This window comes from Triticum urartu, chromosome 4A, assembly GCF_056163025.1.
Source record: "Triticum urartu cultivar PI428250 chromosome 4A, HENAU_Tu73, whole genome shotgun sequence".
Lineage (NCBI taxonomy): Eukaryota > Viridiplantae > Streptophyta > Magnoliopsida > Poales > Poaceae > Triticum > Triticum urartu.
Genome location: NC_141876.1, coordinates 9,648,266 through 9,670,933, shown reverse-complemented (window position 1 = coordinate 9,670,933; position 22,668 = coordinate 9,648,266).

The following is a 22,668-nucleotide window of genomic DNA, read 5'->3' as shown; positions in this document are numbered from 1 at the left end:
GCCAGAGAAAAAGTTTCAGAACCTAAAGTCTCATGACTGCCACGTGATTATGGCGCAACTGCTTCCGGTTGCATTGAGGGGGCTTCTACCGGAAAACGTCCGATTAGCCATTGTGAAGCTATGTGCATTCCTCAATGCAATCTCTCAGAAGGTGATCGATCCAGAAATCGTACCAAGGCTAAGGAGTGATGTGGCGCAATGTCTTGTCAGTTTCGAGCTGGTGTTCCCACCATCCTTCTTCAATATCATGACGCACATCCTAGTTCATCTAGTCGACGAGATTGTCATCCTGGGGCCCGTATTTCTACACAATATGTTCCCCTTTGAGAGGTTCATGGGAGTCCTAAAGAAATATGTCTGTAACCGCGCTAGGCCAGAAGGAAGCATCTCCATGGGCCATCAAACAGAGGATGTTATCGGGTTTTGTGTTGACTTCATTCCTGGCCTTAACAAGATAGGTCTCCCTAAATCGCGGTATGAGGGGACACTGACTGGAAAAGGCACTCTTGGAAGAGACTCAATAATATGCAGGGACGGATATTCTTGGTCTCAAGCACACTACACAGTTCTACAGAACTCTACCTTGGTGACCCCGTATGTCCATGAACACAAGAACAGTCTGCGCTCCAAACACCCGGAGCAGTGCGACGACTGGATTACATGTGAACACATCAGGACTTTCAGCAGTTGGTTGGAAACACGTCTCAGAGGTGACAACACTGTTTGTGATGAGTTGTACTTGTTGTCCAGGGGACCATCTTTGACTGTATTGACTTACAAAGGATACGAGATAAATGGGAATACATTTTACACGATCGCCCAAGATCAAAAGAGCACCAACCAAAACAGCGGTGTCTGCTTTGATGCAGCAACCGAGAGCGAAAAGGACACATATTATGGTTACATAGTGGACATATGGGAACTTGACTACGGACCTGATTTTAAGGTCCCTTTGTTTAAGTGCAAATGGGTCAATCTGTTAGGCGGCGGGGTACAGGTAGACCCACAGTACGGAATGACAACAGTGGATCTGAAAAATCTTGGGTACACTGACGAACCGTTCGTCCTAGCCAATGATGTGGCACAGGTTATCTATGTGAAGGACATGTCTACCAAACCGAGAAAAAGAAAAGATAAGGAAGCGAATACATCATACGATGAGCCAAAGCGCCACATAGTTCTTTCAAGAAAAAGGGACATCCTGAGAGTGGACGGCAAGACAGACATGTCTGAAGATTATGAAAAGTTTCATGAAATTCCTCCCTTCAATGTCAAGGCTGACCCAAGCATCCTGATAAACAATGAAGATTATCCATGGTTACGGCGCAATAAGAAAATGACACAAGCGAAGAAAAAGTGAAGACTTTCTCCCGCAATAAGAAAATTCTATGTGGGTGAAATTATGATACCATCCCAACTTTCAACTTTTTCAGACTTCATTTGAAAATGCTTTCATGTCTTATGGTTCGAAACTTTGATACTTCGAAAGTGATTGTCCATTTTGTACACGAAGTGTATCAAGTTTTTGTCGTAACCCTCTCTACTTTTTGGAACATGCTATGTGGGTGAAATGATGATACCATGCCAACTTTCAACCTTTTCAGAGTTCATTTTGAAATGCTTTCCAATTTCAGAGTCATTTAGCTCAAAGAATGAATTAATAGCAAACAGAATGAACTACAAAACTTTTATGAAAATAAAAACAATCAATTAAAATATTATGTTATGATCAACTAAAATAAAACTATAATATTCTTCAATAGCAAAAAGAATATAATTTTTCTGACCTAAAATCAAACTATAAGTATTTAATTGTAAGTATAAATAAAAAATAAATAGCAAAGAAGAAAAAAATTCTATTTTTATAGTAAAGTTATTCATAAACTAGTGATTCACACAAATTTTATAAAATTCCAATTTAAAATATTCAAAATTTTAAAACTAATGGCACTAACAGAAAGTTTATATTTTTTTGTGACCTAAAATCAAAAAGAAATCACTAAAAAACTATAAGTATTTCGTTGTAAGTATAAATAAAAAATAAATAGAAAAATATTTATATTTTTATAGTAAAGTTATTCATAAACTAGTGATTCACACAAATTTTATAAAATTCCAATTTAAACTATTCAAAATTTTAAAACTAATGGCACTAACAGAAAGTTTATAATTTTTGTGACCTAAAATCAAAAAGAAATCACTAAAAAACTAGAAGTATTTAGTTGTAAATATAAATAAAAAATAAATAGAAAAAAATTTCTATTTTTATAGTAAAGTTATTCATAAACTAGTGATTCACACAAATTTTTAAAAATTCAAATTTAAACTATTCAAAATTTAAAACTAATGGCACTAACAGAAAGTTTATAATTTTTGTGACCTAAAAGCAAAAAGAAATCACTAAAAAACTGTAAGTATTTAGTTGTAAGTAAAAATAAAAAAATAAAAAACCAAAAAAATGTAGAAATAAAAAAGAAAAAACCAAAAAAAATGCCACCTACTGGGCCTCCACGGCCTGAATACGACTAGAAACCCTACATGGGCCAGGATTCAGGCCCGCAGAGGCCCAATAGGCCCACAGGCAGTAGCAAGTTTAGGCCCGAAAGCCTGCATTAGAGAGGAGCTCGAATGGAGAGGCACAACAGGGCTTATAAACCAGTGCCGGCGCCCTTCTGCTAGCGATGTGGGACTAAACTTTTGGGCGCGGGCAGCACAAGGGCATTGGTCCCGGTTGGTGGCACCAACCGGGACTAAAGGGGGCATTGGTCACAGTTCGTGCCACCAACCGTGACCATTGCACCCCTTTAGTCCCGGTTGGTGCCAACAACCGGGACCAAAGGCCGCTGCTTCCCGCCCTTTGGGCTGCCATGGTCTTTGGTCCCGGTTGGTGGCACCAACCGGGACGAATGCCCACCTTTAGTCCCGGATTGTGCCACGAACCGGGACTAAAGGCTTTGCTATATAAGTTCAGACTTTGGAAATTTTCTCTCCCGTCTCTCGCAGTTGCCGCCCCGACGCCGACGCCGCCAGGCTGCCCCGCCGTCGCCGTCGCCTCGCCCGTGCCCGTCGTCGCCCGCGCCCTCGCCGTCGCCCGCCGTCGCCCGCGCCCTCGCCGTTGCCCGGGCCCCTGCCCCGGCCCGCCCCTGCCCCGACGCGGCCGCCCCGGCCCGCCCCCGTCGTCGTCGCCCGCGCGCCGCCCCGGCCCGCCCTCGCCGTCGCCCGCGCCCCTGCCCCGACGCCATCCTCACCGCCGACCTCTCCTTAGCATGGTCCGGCCGCCGGCGCCATCCCTTTGCAAATTTTTGTTCATAGATGATAGAGATCAAATGATGATTTTTTTGTTCATAGATGCATGATAGATGATCAAATGATGTTTTTTTTTGTTCATAGATGATCATATGATTTTTTTAGGTTATTTTCATTTGTAGAATTTTTTTATGTATCTAGGAATATTTTTGTTTATAGATGATAGATGATCAAATGATGAATATTTTTGTTCATAGATGACAGATGATCAAATGATGATTTTTTTGTTCATAGATGATAGATGATCAAATGATGTTTTTTTGTTCATAGATGATCATATGATTTTTTTTAGGTTATTTTCATTTGTAGAAATTTTTTATGTATCTAGGAATATTTTTGTTCATAGATGATAGATGATATCTATGATGATGATATATATGATGATGTTTTTTTTTCATATATGCATTTTTTCATATATATGATGATGTTAGTGGAGAGGAAAAAGTAAAATAAGGAAAAGGAAAATAAGTAGAGAAAGAAGGAGAAGAAGAAGGAGAAGACGAGGAGAGGAAGAAAAGGAAGAGGAGAAGAAGAAAGGAATAGAGGACAAGAAGAGAAAATTAGAATATATATTCTATTTTCTCTTTTCTCCTCTATTCCTTTCTTCTTCTCTTCTTCTTTTTCTTCTTTTTTTTCTTCGACACATGGGGAGGGGTCGAGAACGTCGGACATTCATGAGAGAGGCGAGGAAGAAGGGGAAGAAGAGGGAGAAGAAGAGGAGAGGAAGAAGAGGAAGTCTTCTCCTCTATTCTTTCTTTTCTTCTTTTTTTCTTCTTCTTCTTCCTCTTTATTTTATCGGGAACGAGGGTCGTCGAGAGGTCGAGGAGCGGTAGAGGAGAAACCCTAAATAGAAAGTATCATCGGTGTGAGATACATGTACCGTCGGTGTCGGACACTACACCCACATCCCACAAGTGGCGCGGGCTTCGACGCCCACGTCACTTGTGGGACGTGGATGTAGTGTCCGACACCGAAGGCCACATGTATCTTACACCCACGATACTTGCTAGCTATTTAGGGTTTCCTCTACCGAAAAGAAGAGGAGAAATAAATAACAAGAAGAAAAAAGAAGAAAAAGAAGAGGAGAAAAAGAAAGGAATAGTGGAGAAGAAGAGAAAATAGAATATATTCTATTTTCTCTTTTCTCCACTATTCCTTTCTTCTTCTCCTCTTTTTTTTCTTCTTTTCTTCTTCTTCTTCTTCTTATTATTCTTCTTCTTCTTATTCTTATTAGCCGGAAGTAGAGAGAGGTTTCCTAGTGTCAAAGTATTGAAGAAATCCATGCCTTCATCATTAGCCAGAAGTAACCAGGGCATGTTGGTACGAAGTTCTGCAAAGTTGTTTTGGAATGGAGTCCCGGATAGAATAATCTGCCTTTTCGTACGAATTCAGCAAAGGCCTTCCAAATAGCGATATTTGGAAGGCTCTTGCTGAACTTTGTACCAAAAAGCGAATTATCCTATCTGGGACTCCGTTCCAGAACAACTTTGAAGAGCTTCGTACCATCATGCACATGTTACTTTCGCCTAATGATGAAGACATGGTTTTGTTGAATCCTTTGACACTAGGCAACCTCCCGACCCCTCGGCGATCCTCTCGAACATGAGAGGAAGAAGAGGGTCGTCTAGGGGTCGAGGGTTCCAGGGTCGTCGAGGGTTCGAGGGGTCGAGGATCGCCGAGGGGTCGAGAGAGGTTTCCTAGTGTCAAAGTATTGAAGAAATCCATGCCTTCATCATTAGCCGGAAGTAACCAGGGCATGTTGGTACGAAGTTCTGCAAAGTTGTTCTGGAATGGAGTCCCGGATAGAATAATCCGCCTTTTGGTACGAATTCAGCAAAGGCCTTCCAAATAGCGATATTCGGAAGGCTCTTTCTGAACTTTGTACCAAAAAGCGAATTATCCTATCTGGGTCTCCGTTCCAGAACAACTTTGAAGAGCTTCGTACCATCATGCACATGTTACTTTCGCCTAATGATGAAGACAGGGTTTTGTTGAATCCTTTGACACTAGGCAACCTCCCGACCCCTCGGCGATCCTCTCGAACATGAGAGGAAGAAGAGGGTCGTCTAGGGGTCGAGGGTTCTTCTCCTCTATTCTTTCTTATCCTCTTATTTTTCTTCTTCTTCCTCTTTTTTTATCGGGAACGAGGGTCGTCGAGGGACATAGATGTAGTGTCGTCGTTGTCGATATATACCCCCTCCCGATAGCTTACTATGATTAGGTAGCTAGTTCTACGTTTGGCCCTAATATATCCATCTGTCATGTTTGAATAATAATTGCCATGTTGTAAATATTTGTAGAAACTATGGACACCGCCCTAGACGAAGTAACAAAAGAAGCGTTGTTGAGGGACATAATCGCAGAAGGAAGTGATGCCATCTCGTTGTTTCTCAACGAAACTGATGGTCTGGAAGGAGAGGGTGAACAAGCTGGCTACGGTGACCTAATGCCGGTGCAAGAAGAAGAACATGAGGACGGCTCCAGTGACCCAATGCCGGTGCAAGGAGACCGTGATGAAGGCTCCGGTGACCGAACCGAGTCCGGCTAGGTATATATATTAGTTAAGCCTATGCTGACTAGCTGATTGATGCATTCATTGTTTTGGTATTTACACATATTAATTAAGTCTTTGTTCTTTTTTCTAGCCCTCCGGATCGAGCACAACTTCGGTAAAGAGACGAGGCCCGAAGAAAAAGTTGAGCTTGGATGAAAAGTTTGAGATCATAGCAATCGCGCCCGACGGCCAACCTATTGAACCCCTCCGGACAAAGAGCGCATTTGTTGCTCAGTGCGGGGTTCTGGTTAGGGACAAGATCCCGATAAGCATCCAGCAATGGTTTAAGCCGGCTACAGAAGACCCTGAGGTCTCTTACGTCAATGATATGTAGAAAACTGATCTTTGGACTGAGCTGAAGTCAAATTTCACCCTACCACATGAGGATAATCCAGAGAACCCAGTTAAAGAGAAATTAATCAAGTCTTTTGCTCTGAAGAGGATGGCAGAACTATTCAGGAGGTGGAAGAAAGAGCTGAATAAGTTTATCGAAAATAATGAGACACCAGAATTCAAGGGCAGATATGAGAATATCAGAGATCACTGGCCCGCATTTGTGGCCCACAAGACATCGGAAAAGAGTAAGAAGATGTCGGCGACAAACAAGAAAAATGCTGCGAAGAAGAAGCTTCACCATCACACGGGGTCAGGTGGCTACCTCGTAGCCCGGCCTAGGTGGTCCAAGACTGAGAATGATCTGGTTCATAAAGGGATCGAACCAGAGACAATTAACTGGCCAGACCGTTGCCGGACTTGGTTCTTCAGGGCTGGCGGAACACTAGACCCTGTAATAGGGAAGTGCATTTGGACGAACGATCAAATGGACATACCAGTCAGTAAGCTTAAGCAGTATATCGAAGCAGCGCATGAAGGGACGTTCTTTCCAGACAGAGAGAACGACGAGCTCACAATGGCCCTCGGGAATCCTGAGCACCCTGGACGGACACGAGCCATGCCAGGCTCCATTCCGTGGAAGGTTGGGTTTCCGGACGCAGGCGGTTACAAATCCCATGAGAGGAGGAAAAAAGTGCAGCAGACCCAAATGCAGGCGCTGAAAGCAAGGGTAGACGCGATAGAGGAACGAGAAGCAAATCGCAGCAAACGTACTGCCGAAGCCTCCCCCGAAGCTACCCCGCCATCTCAGCGCAGAAGCAGCGTGGCTTCCACCGAGCTGCTTCAGCCGGAGCATGCCTTGACGGCTCCTGCCAGCTATCCCGTGGATGCTATAACGGAGTCTCAAAATTGCCACCTTATGACGCAATGGATGAATTTGAAGGTCAAGGCGGCTGTTGGCTCTGTTTTTCCTACTGAACCCGGCGCAACTTTTCACTGCTGGCCGATTCCAGAAGGATATGCTAGGGTGATGGTGGATGAGATAACGGAGGGATTTGAGGACCTCCAGCTTGACCACCCTACCGGTGAAGGGGAGACTCGGCTGGGGTCTGCTCTGAAGACTCCATGCCTATTGCGGAAGGAGCTCATCAACCTTCCGAACTGGACGCCACCGCCTCCTCCTCCTCCTCCGGCGAGTCAGGGCACTCCGCCTCCACCGCCTCCTCCTCCGGCGAGTGACGATCAGGGCCCTCGGCCGGCTCCTTCTCCGGCACGTGGCGGCACTCCGCCTCCTTCTCCGCCTGCGCCGACGCGCCCGAGCAGCCAGCCTCCTCCTTCTCCGCCTCGTCAGCAAGGGCGGAAGAGACCTGCCGCCGCTCCAGCTGCTCCGGCGCGTCGTAGTCCTTCTCCTCCGCCTCTTAAGCAAGTAAAGAAGACAACCGCTACGTCTGCTCGGTTGGCGTCTAGCAGTACAACCAGAGGCGGGAGGACATACAGATTCGGTCCTTCTCTGAAGACTCCAGAGAAGTTACCATACGAGAGGACCCAGGAGGAGAACGCCGAGCTCGTGCGAGAAGAAGTGAAGAAATTATTTGAAGGGGTGAAAGCAAAGAAACATCCACCTCCGGAGGAGAAGGTAGATCGGGTGAAAGTGAAGCGCACTCTGGCTGCCCTGACAAAACCACCGAAGTCTGATCCGCCGAAAGGAAACTATGACCGCATTATTGGAAAGGAATTTGCTGAAGCGGAGCGGTCGGGAAGTACTGTCAGTGATCAAAGGCTGAAAGAACGATGAGCTGGGAAACAAATTGCCCAGCTCGGCGAACAAGCGAAGCAATCGTGCCCCCCGCTGAAGGTGCCTAGCCACAACGTCGATAATGATCCGAGGATGGTGCCCGGTTATAGCAATCTTGCAGATTACCTGCCCGACGAAGTACATTATGAACCCATGGAGATGCAGATACAAAGATACGAGTACGGGAAGCCTCTCGTCAAAGATGAAAGATCTCTATCAACGATGATGCGAAGATTGCATGATTGGTACTTGAAAATCTGCAGAGACTATGGGGGGAGGAGTACTTTGTATGTGAAAGTTAAAAAGGAGCATGAGCTCGTTGGAATTGATCTGTTGCCTGTTCCATTTGAGGAGTTCTATCAGTTTTTCAATCAATTGGCCCTCAATAAAACAACGGTCGCCTGCTACTGTCTGTAAGTAGTACTACTTCTGTCATTAAGTTTCTCTATATAGCTTAGCTCTTTCATTGCATGTATTTATAATCATCCTCACTATATTATGCAGATTGAAGATCGTCGAATTGAAGAAAAGACAAGTCGGTGATATTGGGTTCATTAACACATATCTCATAGATGCAACTCAGGCTAAATTTCATGCCGCAGAAACCGAGGCCAGCATGCTAGAATCGTTGATAATAAATCAAAACAAAGATATAATACTCTTTCCTTACAACTTCAAGTGAGTGTTACTGTCTTGTGCGTATTCGGTTTCCCTTATATATTAGTCAAGGTTATAGTAATGTAATTGATGAGTTATGCATGCGTGTGCAGTTTCCACTATATTCTCCTACATATTAAGCTTGAGCAGGGACTAGTAACCGTCTTAGACTCAAGACGAAAAGATCCCAAGGACTATGCAGACATGACTCAAATACTCGAGAAGTAAATTAAATCGATCATTATCCACCATATCAGCAACTTTGTTCATTTTCTGATATATGAAGTAATTGTTTTCTTTGTCCGGCAGGGTTTGGAGAAAATTCACCAGAAAAGCTCCGGGACTGTCGAAGGAGCTGCAATTTAGACACCCGAAAGTAAGTACTAGCTATAGTAGCATTTTAAGCGCATCTACTAGTCATTCAAGCGCTAGTTTCATCAATACCATTTGGCATTCTTGTTTATCAGTTTGATTAACCTCTATTTCTTGTAAAGTGGTTGTGGCAGGAACAAGGGAATGATTTCTGTGGATACTATGTTTGCGAGTCCATCCGCCACACGACCTGTGAGCGGGGCTACACTGACGAACAATATGAAGTACGTAAATAACAACATTCACAATTTTATTTTATTACCATCATTTGTGTTGAGTTTCATTCATTCATATATATATATATATATATATATATATATATATATATATATATATATATGTATTGACCCCCTTCTTTAAATTAGATGTTTCGGAAGCGGGATGAACTCCTAGCACCAGCTCGCATGTGAGGAATTCAAGAGGAATTGGCGGCATTCTTTCTTGACCAAGTGATCCCTGAAGACGGAGAATTCTATGTGGACCCTGAGTCCGTATGATTATATTTGTAAGAGATAATTATTGTATATATATATGTAGCCGGTAGTGTCAGATAGATATACGAGAACTTGTTGTTCGACCAATCTCTCGGAGAAGGAGAGGTGGTCGATATCACTTCTCTCTGTATATATGCATATATGTTCATGACGATCTTCTGTTTCCTTCGTTTGCTTACTAGCTAGCTAGCGTGTCTAGTCCTCTCTATATACGTATGTATAGTACGTAGCGTCGACCAAGCACGGACATAACAGAGGACACTTCTCTCTATTAATTATAACTAGCTAACACAATATATGAAACACCTAAATTAACCCCCCAAAACCCCCAACCCCCCCCCCCCTCTTTCAAAAAAAAACAAAAACCCCAGCCACAGAAGTGCTGACGCGTGGATGCCTATTGGTCCCGGTTGGTGCCACCAACCGGGACCAAAGGGTCTCCTGACTGGGCTCTGCGCACTGCCCACGTGGAGGGCCTTTAGTCCCGGTTCTGGATTGAACCGGGACTAAAGGGGGGAGGTATTAGTACCGACACTTTAGTCCCGGTTCCGGAACCGGGACTAAAGGCCCTTACGAACCGGGACTATAGGCCCTTTTTCTACCAGTGATATACGGTTTATAGCTTACCGTAATGTATACTGCTTGGAACGGAACTCAAGTTTGTGTTTGTTAAAAGGGCGCAGATTTGGCCACACGGCACAGCCAAAGATGCGAAGGAAACTATAATTGGGTTTAGTACCAAAGAGGCGTTCTAGTGGTGTTTGGTTTTTGATGACTCGACTGGGGATACGATTAATGAGATACACGGCCGTGAGAAAGGCTTCATCCCAAAACTTTAAGGGCATGAACGCATGTGCCAAAAGGGAGAGGCCAACTTTCACTATATGACGATGTTTCCGCTCAGCAGATCCGTTCTGTTGGTGTGCATGAGGACAAGAGACGTGGTGAGTAATGCCAATGCGCTTAAAGAAAGAATTCAGACTTTGATACTCACCACCCCAATCTGTTTGCATGGCAATAATTTTGTGATTAAGCAATCGTTCAACATGGGCTTGAAAAAGGTGAAACTTCTGAAATACATCAGATTTATTTTTGAGAAAATATATCCAACTAAATTTGCTGAAATCATCGATAAAACTGACATAGTATTTTTGCCTGCCTACAGAGATGGGTCCAGGCCCCCAAACATCTGAGAAAATTAGCTCTAAAGGAGCTTTGGATTCACTAACTGAGCGAGGATAAGGTAGCTGATGGCTTTTGGCCATCTGACATGCATCACATACGAGGAGATGATCCTGTTTATTGGACACGGGAAGATTAAAGTCGCGAACAATTTTCTGGACAACTGGAAGGGAAGGATGCCCTAGACGCTTGTGCCACCGGGATGTAGATGGTTTGATCGCCCCAAGTGCTTGCCGTTGAGGAGCACTGTGCTGCCCGGTGACTGGAAACAGGCGCCATCTACTCTTGCTTTGAAGTATGGTCCTCCGGGTATCCTGATCCTTGACAGAAAAGGTTTCAGGATGAAGTTCAATAAACGCATTATTGTCTTTCATGAGTTGATAAGCAGAAAGAAGGCTTTGCTCAGAATTAGGAACATGAAGGATATTATTTAGTTTCAATGATCCGGAGGGAGTAGATAAAACCGAGTGGCCAATGTGTGCAATATCCATACCTTGTTCACTAGCAGTGTGGATCTGTTCATTGCCAGTGTAGCGATCCCGAACAGCCAGTTTTTCCAGTTTGCCGGTGAGGTGGTCAGTCGCACCAGTGTCGAGATACCAATTGGTATCTACACCGTATGAATGAGCCGCGTTGGCAGCGCGGTGTTGGCCACCATTGCCACCGCCGCCGCCACCGCCGCCGTTGCCTCTGCCGCCACCACCGTTTCCGCCACCGCCGCCTCCTGCGGGGTTACGGACATTGTTATTGTAGTTCTTGTCGTAGCGCTGTCGGCAGCGCCACACACCGTGCCCTTCTTCTTTGCAGATCTGGCATCGCTCGCGATCACCACGGTCACCGCGGTCCCCACCGCCGCGACCGCCGCGACCGCCGGCAGAGTTGTTGTTGTAGCCGCCGTTGTTATTGTAGCTGCCCTGTCCGCCGCCACCATGACCGCCGCCGCGGCCACCACCACGAGACGCAAGGTTGGCGGAGTGGTGGGGGGAGAAGGCCGCCTGTTGGGTGGTGATGCGGGCCTCAGCCGCCAAGAGCAGCGAGAAGAGCTCCGTGAGCCCAACCTGTTGGTCCGTGGCAGTGCGTGTGGAGATGGCAGAAACGAAACTGTTGTAGTCCGGTTCGTGCACCAGACCTTGGAGGATTTGGTCGACGAGGTCGTCCTCTCCAAGGGGCTTCCCAGCAGCGGTGAGTTCATCGGCGATGCCCTTCATCTTGGTGAAGTATGCTGCATCCGAGAGGTCTCCCTTGCGCGTGTTACCCAGGGCGGAGCGGAGCTGGATGGTACACGCCCTGGATTGCGATGAAAAACTCTGGAACAGAGCTTGCCAGATGCTAACAGCAGTAGTGTGGTTGGAGACTTGCATGAGAACGTCGCGAGAAAGAGAAGCAATCGGGAACGTGAGCACCTGTTGATCTTGTGTGACCCAGATGGCGTACTCCGGGTTTGGCGTGGTGACGATCTCCTTCTTCCCGTCCCCGAGATCCTTCTCACAGACGAGGGTGGCGGCCGGCTCCTTGATCGAGCCGTCGATGTAGCCCATCATCCCTGCCGCTTTGATATGCGGTAGGACTTGCGCTTTCCAGACCAGGAAGTTCTCCCTGGTGAGCTTCTCGGTGATGGTGTGGCCAAGCGATCCGAGGGAAGGGGAGGCCATGGCGACAGAGGAGGAGGAGGAGGATGACATACTAGATGCGTTGGAAGAGAGAGGCTCTGTATACCATGTAGAAAGTTGAGGCTAAAGCGTATGCACTGAGCAGGGACGCGTGCGTGTTAATATAGGCGAGGTGCCGCAAGATTTACAGGTTGTTGGGCTGTGGATTGATCTCCAAGACACAATCTAGATAAGATGCAATCTCAACAGCCCAATCTATTGTTACAACAACTACACACGCGCCAACAACTACACGCATGCCATACACATCTACGGTTTATAGCTTACCGTAATGTACAATGTTTAACACGTGTATCTTTCCAGTTTTTCCCCGTGTCACACACAATCATATTCTTTATTTGTAAAACTCTACACAAAAAATCACAAGTGTGCGATTTCTTAGTAATTTTCATAACCATAGAATTGTGATTTTTGCTACTTATTAGAAGAGTCATCGGGGTCGGCGCAAGTCTATGGGACGACGATCTAATGCAAGTTCAAGACAGGCGATGTTGGTTCGATAGTTTCGAGGCGTGTACCATCACCACATATATGTGCCTGATAACGACTGATAACGACTGTACAATGTGTACATCTGCATACATTGTACATACATGAGCCTTTTTGTTGGTAAACTCAAAAGCTTGCATCCGGAAAGATGAAGGAACCAGGATAAGCAACTGATTGCCTTGGCTTACAACCTCTTGTCATTTGTCATAGTAGTAATATTTCATCAGCTATAGCAGCAATATTTAATTATCCCGATTACTACAGTTGTTCACATTTCATATGAGCATTTCTTTTAGAAGTCAGCAACTTTTTCTCTCCTCTTGCTGGAGCTGTTATGTACACTCTCTCTGTCTACTTCCTAATAAGTTGTGCTGTTAGCAGTAAAAACACTATTGTGGTTAGTGGTCACTAGGCGGTTGCATGCCGTTGAAGGGAATATACGAACAATTCTGCAGTGCTGCCACTCGGATTGCTACTCGGCAGACATGCACCAAAGAGGCCAAATTAGGCAGCGGAATCTCAATCAGCAGAGGTTATTGATTCATCATATCACATGCTGCTGCCTGCCATGGGCCGGTTGATCTTGCTCTTGCAGGCTCACCGCTCACCTAAATATTACTCCGTAGTAGATAAAGGCTTGATTCAGCTCACCCTTTGCAGTTGCACTTGCACTTGCCGACTAATGTGTCACGTGCGCCTCATGTCGGCAGGTTTCTCTCTCCGGTAGTGGGTGATTTGGCATCCTGTAGATATGGTTATATGTCTAGGATGTAGGTTGCTTATCAGTTGATGAGGTGATGCATAGGTCTGATGGAAAAAAGTGGTGTGGTGGTTGTAGCTAGACTTATATTTTTTTAATGAAAATGGGGCCATGTGACCCTTTTATCGAAAGAAAATGTCGGCAGGTTTCTCAACAACACTTGCTCTCGGTGTAGTCTGTTTACGATAGCCTCTGTAAACCGGTAAAATGAAAGTACACCGAGTTGATGGACCTTAAAGTTCAATAGCCTTTTGTTGTGCTCTTAACTACTTTTGATCAGATGAGATCTATCATTGTTGACACTGAGCTAAGCATTGCTGCACGCACGCTGATGGATTAGCAGAGCCATGCACGTGAGCTCCACGTGCATGCCTTTTCCCGCCATGTGGGAGGCAGAATTCAGATTTCAGAACTTCAGGCAGAAAACTACAAGCACGTAGTATAATTCATTTCCTTGTACTCATATGCTGGGACTGGGAGCACCTGCAGGGAAAATCATGGTTCGCGGCAGCCACAGTGGGTGAGCGAGCGGGTGGTGAGCCTGTGCGCGCACTGAAAATGATGGGACGGAGATGGACTGATCTAGGAGCTCGCCTTTTCGTGCAGCTCCATGGGGGAGCTCTTGCTCTCCTCATTTGGATGGGCCTATCGTGTTTGGGGTTTTACTGCTAGCTTGTTTCGTGGACTGTTTCTGGAGCAGAATCCTTCTGCAACGGCTGTTGTGAACTACTCCCTCCGTCCCATAATGTAAGACGTTTTTTGACTCTAGTGTAGTGTCAAAAAACGTCTTACATTATGGGACAGAGGGAGTAGTAAAGTACAGTAGTTCATTGGAGGGATTTCATGAAGATTTGTTCAAATTTTGTGTGATCAGGCATCAGCAGTTTCAAACAGTAGCTGTTCTCAAACTGTATCTCAAGTCTTTTTTTGGCGGGTCAAATAGTGAGATTTTATCCCCTAGTAACAGAGTGCTAATACAGGATTATGACTGAAAGGAGGACCTTGTTGCAACCAACAAGCGGTGCTACGGGCCATGCTCGTCGGGACACTCAGAAATATGCTTGTCTAGGCACGCACGCATATGCACAATTGTTGTTAAACCATCATTAACATGGGTGACACTTGTGAGAATCGCAAAATGAACCAAACAACATTGGTTGTGCAATACCTTGTGTACCTTAAATTCCAATTCTTTCCCTGTGTCACGGACAATCATATTCTTTTTTTTGTAAAACTCTACACAAAAAATCACAAGTATGTGATTTCTTAGTAATTTTCTTAACCTTAGAATTGTGATTTTTGCTACTTATTAGAAGAGTCATCGGGGTCGGCGGAAGTCCATGGGACGACGATCTAATGTAAGTTCAAGATGGGCGATGTCGGTTAGATAGTTTCCAGGCGTGTACCATCACCACATATATGTACAATCACTTGTTTCTGTAAGAGGATATGCTCATCATGCTATGTGCTGAAAATTCAAAGAGGCAAAAAATCATGCCGTGTGCTAACTAAATAAACTAACTCAGAACCCACCCCATTCAGACTGCTCAATAATGCTGCAATTTGTAGATTTCACAAAGATAATGTCTAGAAGCATCCCGCGACGAGGCGCTAAGGAAGATCCCGGGACGGTACGCGGCAATAATCAGCAAGTGGGTCGGGTACCGGCGGCAAGCAGTATATATTCAGAGAGGCGCTGAATGAAGTCTTCCTCTACCTAAAGGAAAATCAGCTTCTTGAGACCCAAATGCATGTATACACTTTGCTCAACTCTGAACCAACACTGCACAGCAAATTAACCTGTTCTAACCTTCACTATGGTTACTAGTCCCTGTTGTATTATACATATCCAGGGAGATTCAGACACAACTCTCAAGCTTGTTTTTTTTTTTTTTGCAACTCCTCGCAGATCCAAAGGAAAGGAAAGCTCCACAAATTTTGTCAGTATATAACAGTGTTTGTCGTAGCTTCCTGAACGGCCAGCCTAGCCGATGGATAATGGTCTGTCATAAAACAATGAACGGAGCAAGCAATAATGAGCCGCTACATTCAAACACCTCTATTGATTGGAGGTGATTTCAATATTCTCAGACATACAGTGGGGAGAAGAATAAAAGATGGCATCGATCAGCACACTCTGATCTGTTCAATTCGATCATCAACATTATGTGTTTGAATGAGATCCATATGAGTGGGGGAGCTTACACTTGGTCTAATAACCAAGCTCATCCTACCTTAGAGAAATTGGATCGTGTGCTTATGAGCAACGATTGGGAAGATATGTTTCCTCTTGTTAACATGAAAAGGCTCGTTAGGGAGGTCTCCGACCACAATGCTCTCCTAATGTACTCTGATAATCATGTTATTATAGCTCCACAAAAAAGAGAGTTTAGATTCGAGCTGAGTTGGTTAAAATCTGAGGATTTTGTTCCTCTAGTTAACAAGATTTGGAATCAAAACGTGAATGCTACCAATCCTATTGATATTCTGAATATCAAACTAAAAAGATTTAAGAAGTTTTTTAAAGGCTGGGGATCGAACAAATTTGGTCATGAGAAAAAGAGAAAGCATGAGATTAGGGAAGAGCTAGCTTTCATTGAAAAACTAGAAGAGAAAGGTAATATTGATCATGAAATGTTTTGTAGAAAAACTGATCTCCTTGTGGAGATGAATGAAATACTTATCAATGAGGAACTTTTTCTGCTGCAACAGTCTAATGAGTGATGGCTGCTTGGGGGGGATCGAAACACTGCTTATTAGCAAAAAATAGCCAACGGTAATAAGCGGAAAAACACAGTACACTCCCTTAATGTTTGGAGTACGGTGGGGACCGAGAAGCTCCTGGAACATGCTACTGACTTTTACAAAAATCTCTTTGGGCCAGCCCAGGGGAACATGTTTCATCTTGACCCTGATATCTGGGGGGAAGAGGAGAAGCTCGATGAGCTGGATAATGAGAACCTTAATAGGACTTTCACAGAGGAGGAAGTGAAGAAAGCCTTGTTTTCCATGAAAAGCAACAGGGCTCCGGGCCCGGATAATATCCCTGCTGAATTTTACCAGCATTGCTGGGATATAGTAAAAGAGGACATTATGAGCCTGTTCACTGCTTTTCATGTAGGAGCGCTCGATGTTAGTAGATTGAATTATGGCATCATAACTTTACTGCCAAAAATCAATGGGGCCAACAAGATCCAGCAGTTTAGGCCTATTTGCTTGCTGAGATGTCCTTACAAACTGATTACTAAGGTGTTTGATAACAGAGTGGCCCCCCTTGCTGACAAGCTGTTTAGTAGACATCAGAATGTATTTATTAAACACAGAAATATCATGGATGGGGTGAGGGAGTCCTAGATTAGGGGGTGTCCGGATAGCCGGACTATACCTTCGGCCGGACTCCTGGACTATGAAGATACAAGATTGAAGACTTCGTTCCGTGTCCGGAAGGGACTTTTCTTGGCGTGGAAGGCAAGCTTGGCGATACGGATATGCAGATCTCCCACCATTGTAACCGACTCTGTGTAACCCTAGCCCTCTCCGGTGTCTATATAAACCGGAGGGTTTTAGTCCGTAGGACGAACAACAATCATACCATAGGCTAGCTTCTAGGGCTTAGCCTCCTTGATCTCGTGGTAGATCTACTCTTGTACTACCCATATCATCAATATTAATCAAGCAGGACGTAGGGTTTTACCTTCATCAAGAGGGCCCGAACCTGGGTAAAACATTGTGTCCCCTGCCTCCTGTTACCATCCGCCTAGTCGCATAGTTCGGGACCCCCTACCCGAGATCCACCGGTTTTGACACCGACATTGGTGCTTTCATTGAGAGCTCCTCTGTGTCGTCACTTTTAGGCCCGATGGCTCCTCCGATCATCAACGACGATGCGATCCAGGGTGAGACTTTTCTCCCCGGACAGATCTTCGTATTTGGCGACTTTGCACCACGGGCCAATTTGCTTGGCCATCTCGAGCAGATCGAAAGCTACGCCCCTGGTCGTCAGGTCAGATTTGGAAGTTTAAACTACACAGCAGACCTCCACAAAGACTTGATCTTCGACGCATTCGAGCCGCAGTCGACCGCGCCGCACTGTCACGATGGGCATGATCTAGTTCTGCCGCCGAACAGTGCCCTGGAGGTCGCACCCGCATCAGCTCCGACCCTTAATTCGGAGCCAACTGCGCCAATCGAGGATTGGTGGTTGGACACCGCCTCGGGGGCTACAATCTCTACGGCGATCGAGCCGAACACAAGCCCTATTCTCTGCGAAGCCCGTGACTCCAAGAAGCCGGACTCCTCTCCAGACTCAGAGCCCTCCGCGCCCCTACCGATCGAACCCGATTGGGCGCCGATCATGGAGTTCACCGCCGCGGACATCTTTCAGCACTCGCCCTTCGGCGATATTCTGAATTCACTAAAGTCTCTCTCTTTATCAGGAGAGCCCTGGCCGGACTATGGTCAACAAGGTTGGGATGCGGATGATGAAGAAATTCAAAGCCCACCCACCACCCACTTCGTAGCCACTGTCGATAATTTAAACGACGTGCTCGACTTCGACTCCGAAGACATCAACGGTATGGACGATGATGTAGGAGATGAACATGAACCAACGCCTATAAGGCACTGGACAGCCACCTCATCTCATGATGTATACATGGTGGACACACCCAAAGGAAGCGACGACGAGGAACACAGGGATGCAACGAGGGATCGTTCACTCGAAAAGCAATCAAAGCGGCGACATAAGCGCCGCTCCAAGCCCCGCCTCAACAGAGACAGCAGCCATACAGACCCAGCCATAGAGCAGGACGAGCCGGTGGACGACGAACATGCCTTCGAGCAACCGTCCGAATAGGGAAACTTGGATAAACAAACCGAACACCCCGTCCCCGGCGAAAACAACAGCCCGGAGGACCTCACGCCGGATAGGCTCATGGAGCAGAAGAACCTCCATGAAGGGCTCGTCGCCACTGCGCGTAGCCTGAAAAAGCAGAAGCGGAAGCTCAAAATAGGGAAAGATGCACTCAGAATCAGATGGAGTAAAGTACGCAACACCGCAGACAAATATGGCGGCAGTCGCCGCACAAAAAGCTATCCAAAGCAAAAGCTACTTCCTGAATATGACGAGGAGGCCTTAGAGCCCTCGCAGTCAAAAAATAGGAAAGCCAGCCGGTTGGATAGACGACCGCATGGCCAGCATGGAGCGGCAAGCGGCTACGCACACAAGCCGGCACGCGATCCGCCAAAGGATCCGCATAAAAAAGATGGCCCAGCCAGATCTATCTACGGGCCAAGAAAGCAAGCTCTAGTAAGCAATGCAACATAACAAATATCCGAACATCGCGGCACACCCAAATACAGGGGTGCCGCATGAAGGAAATATGCCCTAGAGGCAATAATAAAGTTATTATTTATTTCCTTATATCATGATAAAAGTTTATAATTCATGCTAGAATTGTATTAACCAGAAACATAATACATGTGTGAATACATAGACAAACAGAGTGTCACTAGTATGCCTCTACTAGACTAGCTTGTTAATCAAAGATGGTTATGTTTCCTAACCATGGACAAAGAGTTGTCATTTGATTAACAGGATCACATCATTAGTTGAATGATCTGATTGACATGACCCATTCCATTAGCTTAGCACCCGATCGTTTAGTATGTTGCTATTGCTTTCTTCATGACTTATACATGTTCCAATGACTATGAGATTATGCAACTCCCGTTTGCCAGAGGAACACTTTGTGTGCTACCAAACGTCACAACGTAACTGGGTGATTATAAAGGAGCTCTACAGGTGTTTCCAAAGGTACATGTTGGGTTGGCGTATTTCGAGATTAGGGTTTGTCACTCCGATTGTCGGAGAGGTATCTCTGGGCCCTCTCGGTAATGCACATCACTTAAGCCTTGCAAGAATTGCAACTAATGAGTTAGTTGCGGGATGATGTATTACAGAACGAGTAAAGAGACTTGCCAGTAACGAGATTGAACTAGGTATGGGATACCGATGATCGAATCTCGGGCAAGTAACATACCGATGACAAAGGGAACAACGTATGTTGTTATGCGGTCTGATCGATTAAAGATCTTCGTAGAATATGTAGGAGCCAATATGAGCATCCAGGTTCCGCTATTGGTTATTGACCGGAGACGTGTCTCGGTCATGTCTACATTGTTTTCGAACCCGTAGGGTCCGCACGCTTAAGGTTACGATGACAGTTATATTATGAGTTTATGCATTTTGATGTACCGAAGGTTGTTCGGAGTCTCGGATGTGATCACGGACATGACGAGGAGTCTCGAAATGGTCGAGACATAAAGATTGATATATTGGAAGCCTATGTTTGGATATCGGAAGTGTTCCGGGTGAAATCGGGATTTTACCGGAGTACCGGGAGGTTACCGGAACCCCCCGGGAGCTATATGGGCCTAAGTGGGCCTTAGTGGAAAAGAGAAGGGGCAGCCCAAGATGGGCCGCGCGCCCCTCCCCTCCCTTGGTCCGAATAGGACAAGGAGAGGGGGCCGGCCCTCCTCTCTCTTTTCCCCCCTCCGCGAATCCTATTCCAACTAGGATTGGGGGGGGGGGGGAATCCTACTCCCAGAGGGAGTAGGACTCCTCCTGGCGCGCCTCTCCTAGGCCGGCCGCACCCCCCCTTGAGCCTTTATATACGGAGGCAGGGGCACCCTAGAGAAACACAAGTTGATCCACGTGATCATATTCTTAGCCGTGTGCGGTGCCCCCTTCCACCATAGTCCTCGATAATATTGTAGCGGTGCTTAGGCGAAGCCCTGCTGCAGTAGTACATCAAGATCGTCACCACGCCGTCGTGCTGACGGAACTCTTCCCCGACACTTTGCTGGATCGGAGTCCGGGGATCGTCGAGCTGAACGTGTGCTAGAACTCGGAGGTGCCGTAGTTTCGGTGCTTGATCGGTCGGGCCGTGGAGACGTACGACTACATCAACCAAACGCTTCCGTTGTCGATCTACAAGGGTACGTAGATCACACTCTCCCCCTCTCGTTGCTATACATCACTATGATCTTGCGTGAGCGTAGGAAATTTTTTGAAATTACTACGAAACCCATCAGTGGCATCCGAGCCTAGGTTTTATATGTTGATGTTATATGCACGAGTAGAACACAAGTGAGTTGTGGGCGATATAAGTCATACTGCTTACCAGCATGTCATACTTTGGTTCGGAGGTATTGTTGGACGAAGCGGCCCGGACCGACATTACGCGTACGCTTATGCGAGACCGGTTCTCCCGACATGCTTTGCACATAGGTGGCTTGCGGGTGACAGTTTCTCCAACTTTAGTTGAACTGAGTATGGCTACGCCCGGTCCTTGCGAAGGTTAAAACAGCACCAACTTGACAAACTATCGTTGTGGTTTTTGATGCGTAGGTAAGATTGGTTCTTGCTTAAGCCCGTAGCAGCCACGTAAAACATGCAACAACAAAGTAGAAGACGTCTAACTTGTTTTTGTAGGGCATGTTGTGATGTGATATGGTCAAGACATGATGCTAAATATTATTGTATGAGATGATCATGTTTTGTAACCGAGTTATCGGCAACTGGCAGGAGACATATGGTTGTCGCTTTATTGTATGCAATGCGATCGCGCTGTAATGCTTTACTTTATCACTAAGCGGTAGCGATAGTCGTGGAAGCATAAGATTGGCGAGACGACAACGATGCTACGATGGAGATCAAAGTGTCGCGCCGGTGACAATGGTGATCATGACGGTGCTTCGGAGATGGAGATCACAAGCACAAGATGATGATGGCCATATCATATCACTTATATTGATTGCATGTGATGTTTATCTTTTATGCATCTTATCTTGCTTTGATTGACGGTAGCATTATAAGATGATCTATCACTAAATTATCAAGAAGTGTTCTCCCTGAGTATGCACCGTTGTGAAAGTTCTTCGTGCTGAGACACCACGTGATGATCGGGTGTGATAGGCTCTACGTTCAAATACAACGGGTGCAAAACAGTTGCACACGCGGAATACTCAGGTTATACTTGACGAGCCAAGCATATACAGATATGGCCTCGGAACACGGAGACCGAAAGGTCGAGCGTGAATCATATAGTAGATATGATCAACATAGTGATGTTCACCAATGAAACTACTCCATCTCACATGATGATCGGACATGGTTTAGTTGATTTGGATCACGTAATCACTTAGAGGATTAGAGGGATATCTATCTAAGTGGGAGTTCTTTAAGTAATATGATTAATTGAACCTAAATTTATCACGAACTTAGTACCTGATAGTATCTTGCTTGTTTATGATTGTAGATAAATGGCCCGTGCTGTTGTTCCGTTGAATTTTAATGCGTTCCTTGAGAAAGCAAAGTTGAAAGATGATGGTAGCAATTACACGGACTGGGTCCGTAACTTGAGGATTATCCTCATTGCTGCACAGCAGAATTACGTCCTGGAAGCACCGCTGGGTGCCAGGCCTGCTGCTGGAGCAACACCAGATGTTGTGAACGTCTGGCAAAGCAAAGCTGATGACTACTCGATAGTTCAGTGTGCCATGCTTTAAGGCTTAGAACCGGGACTTCAACGACATTTTGAACGTCATGGAGCATATGAGATGTTCCAGGAGTTGAAGTTAATATTTCAAGCAAATGCCCGGATTGAGAGATATGAAGTCTCCAATAAGTTCTATAGCTGCAAGATGGAGGAGAACAGATCTGTCAGTGAGCATATACTCAAAATGTCTGGGTATAATAATCACTTGATTCAAATGGGAGTTAATCTTCCAGATGATTGCGTCATTGACAGAATTCTCCAATCACTGCCACCAAGCTACAAGAGCTTCGTGATGAACTATAATATGCAAGGGATGAATAAGACTATTCCCGAGCTCTTTGCAATGCTGAAAGCTGCGGAGGTAGAAATCAAAAAGGAGCATCAAGTGTTGATGGTCAACAAGACCACTAGTTTCAAGAAAAAGGGCAAAGGGAAGAAGAAGGGGAACTTCAAGAAGAACAGCAAGCAAGTTGCTGCTCAAGAGAAGAAACCCAA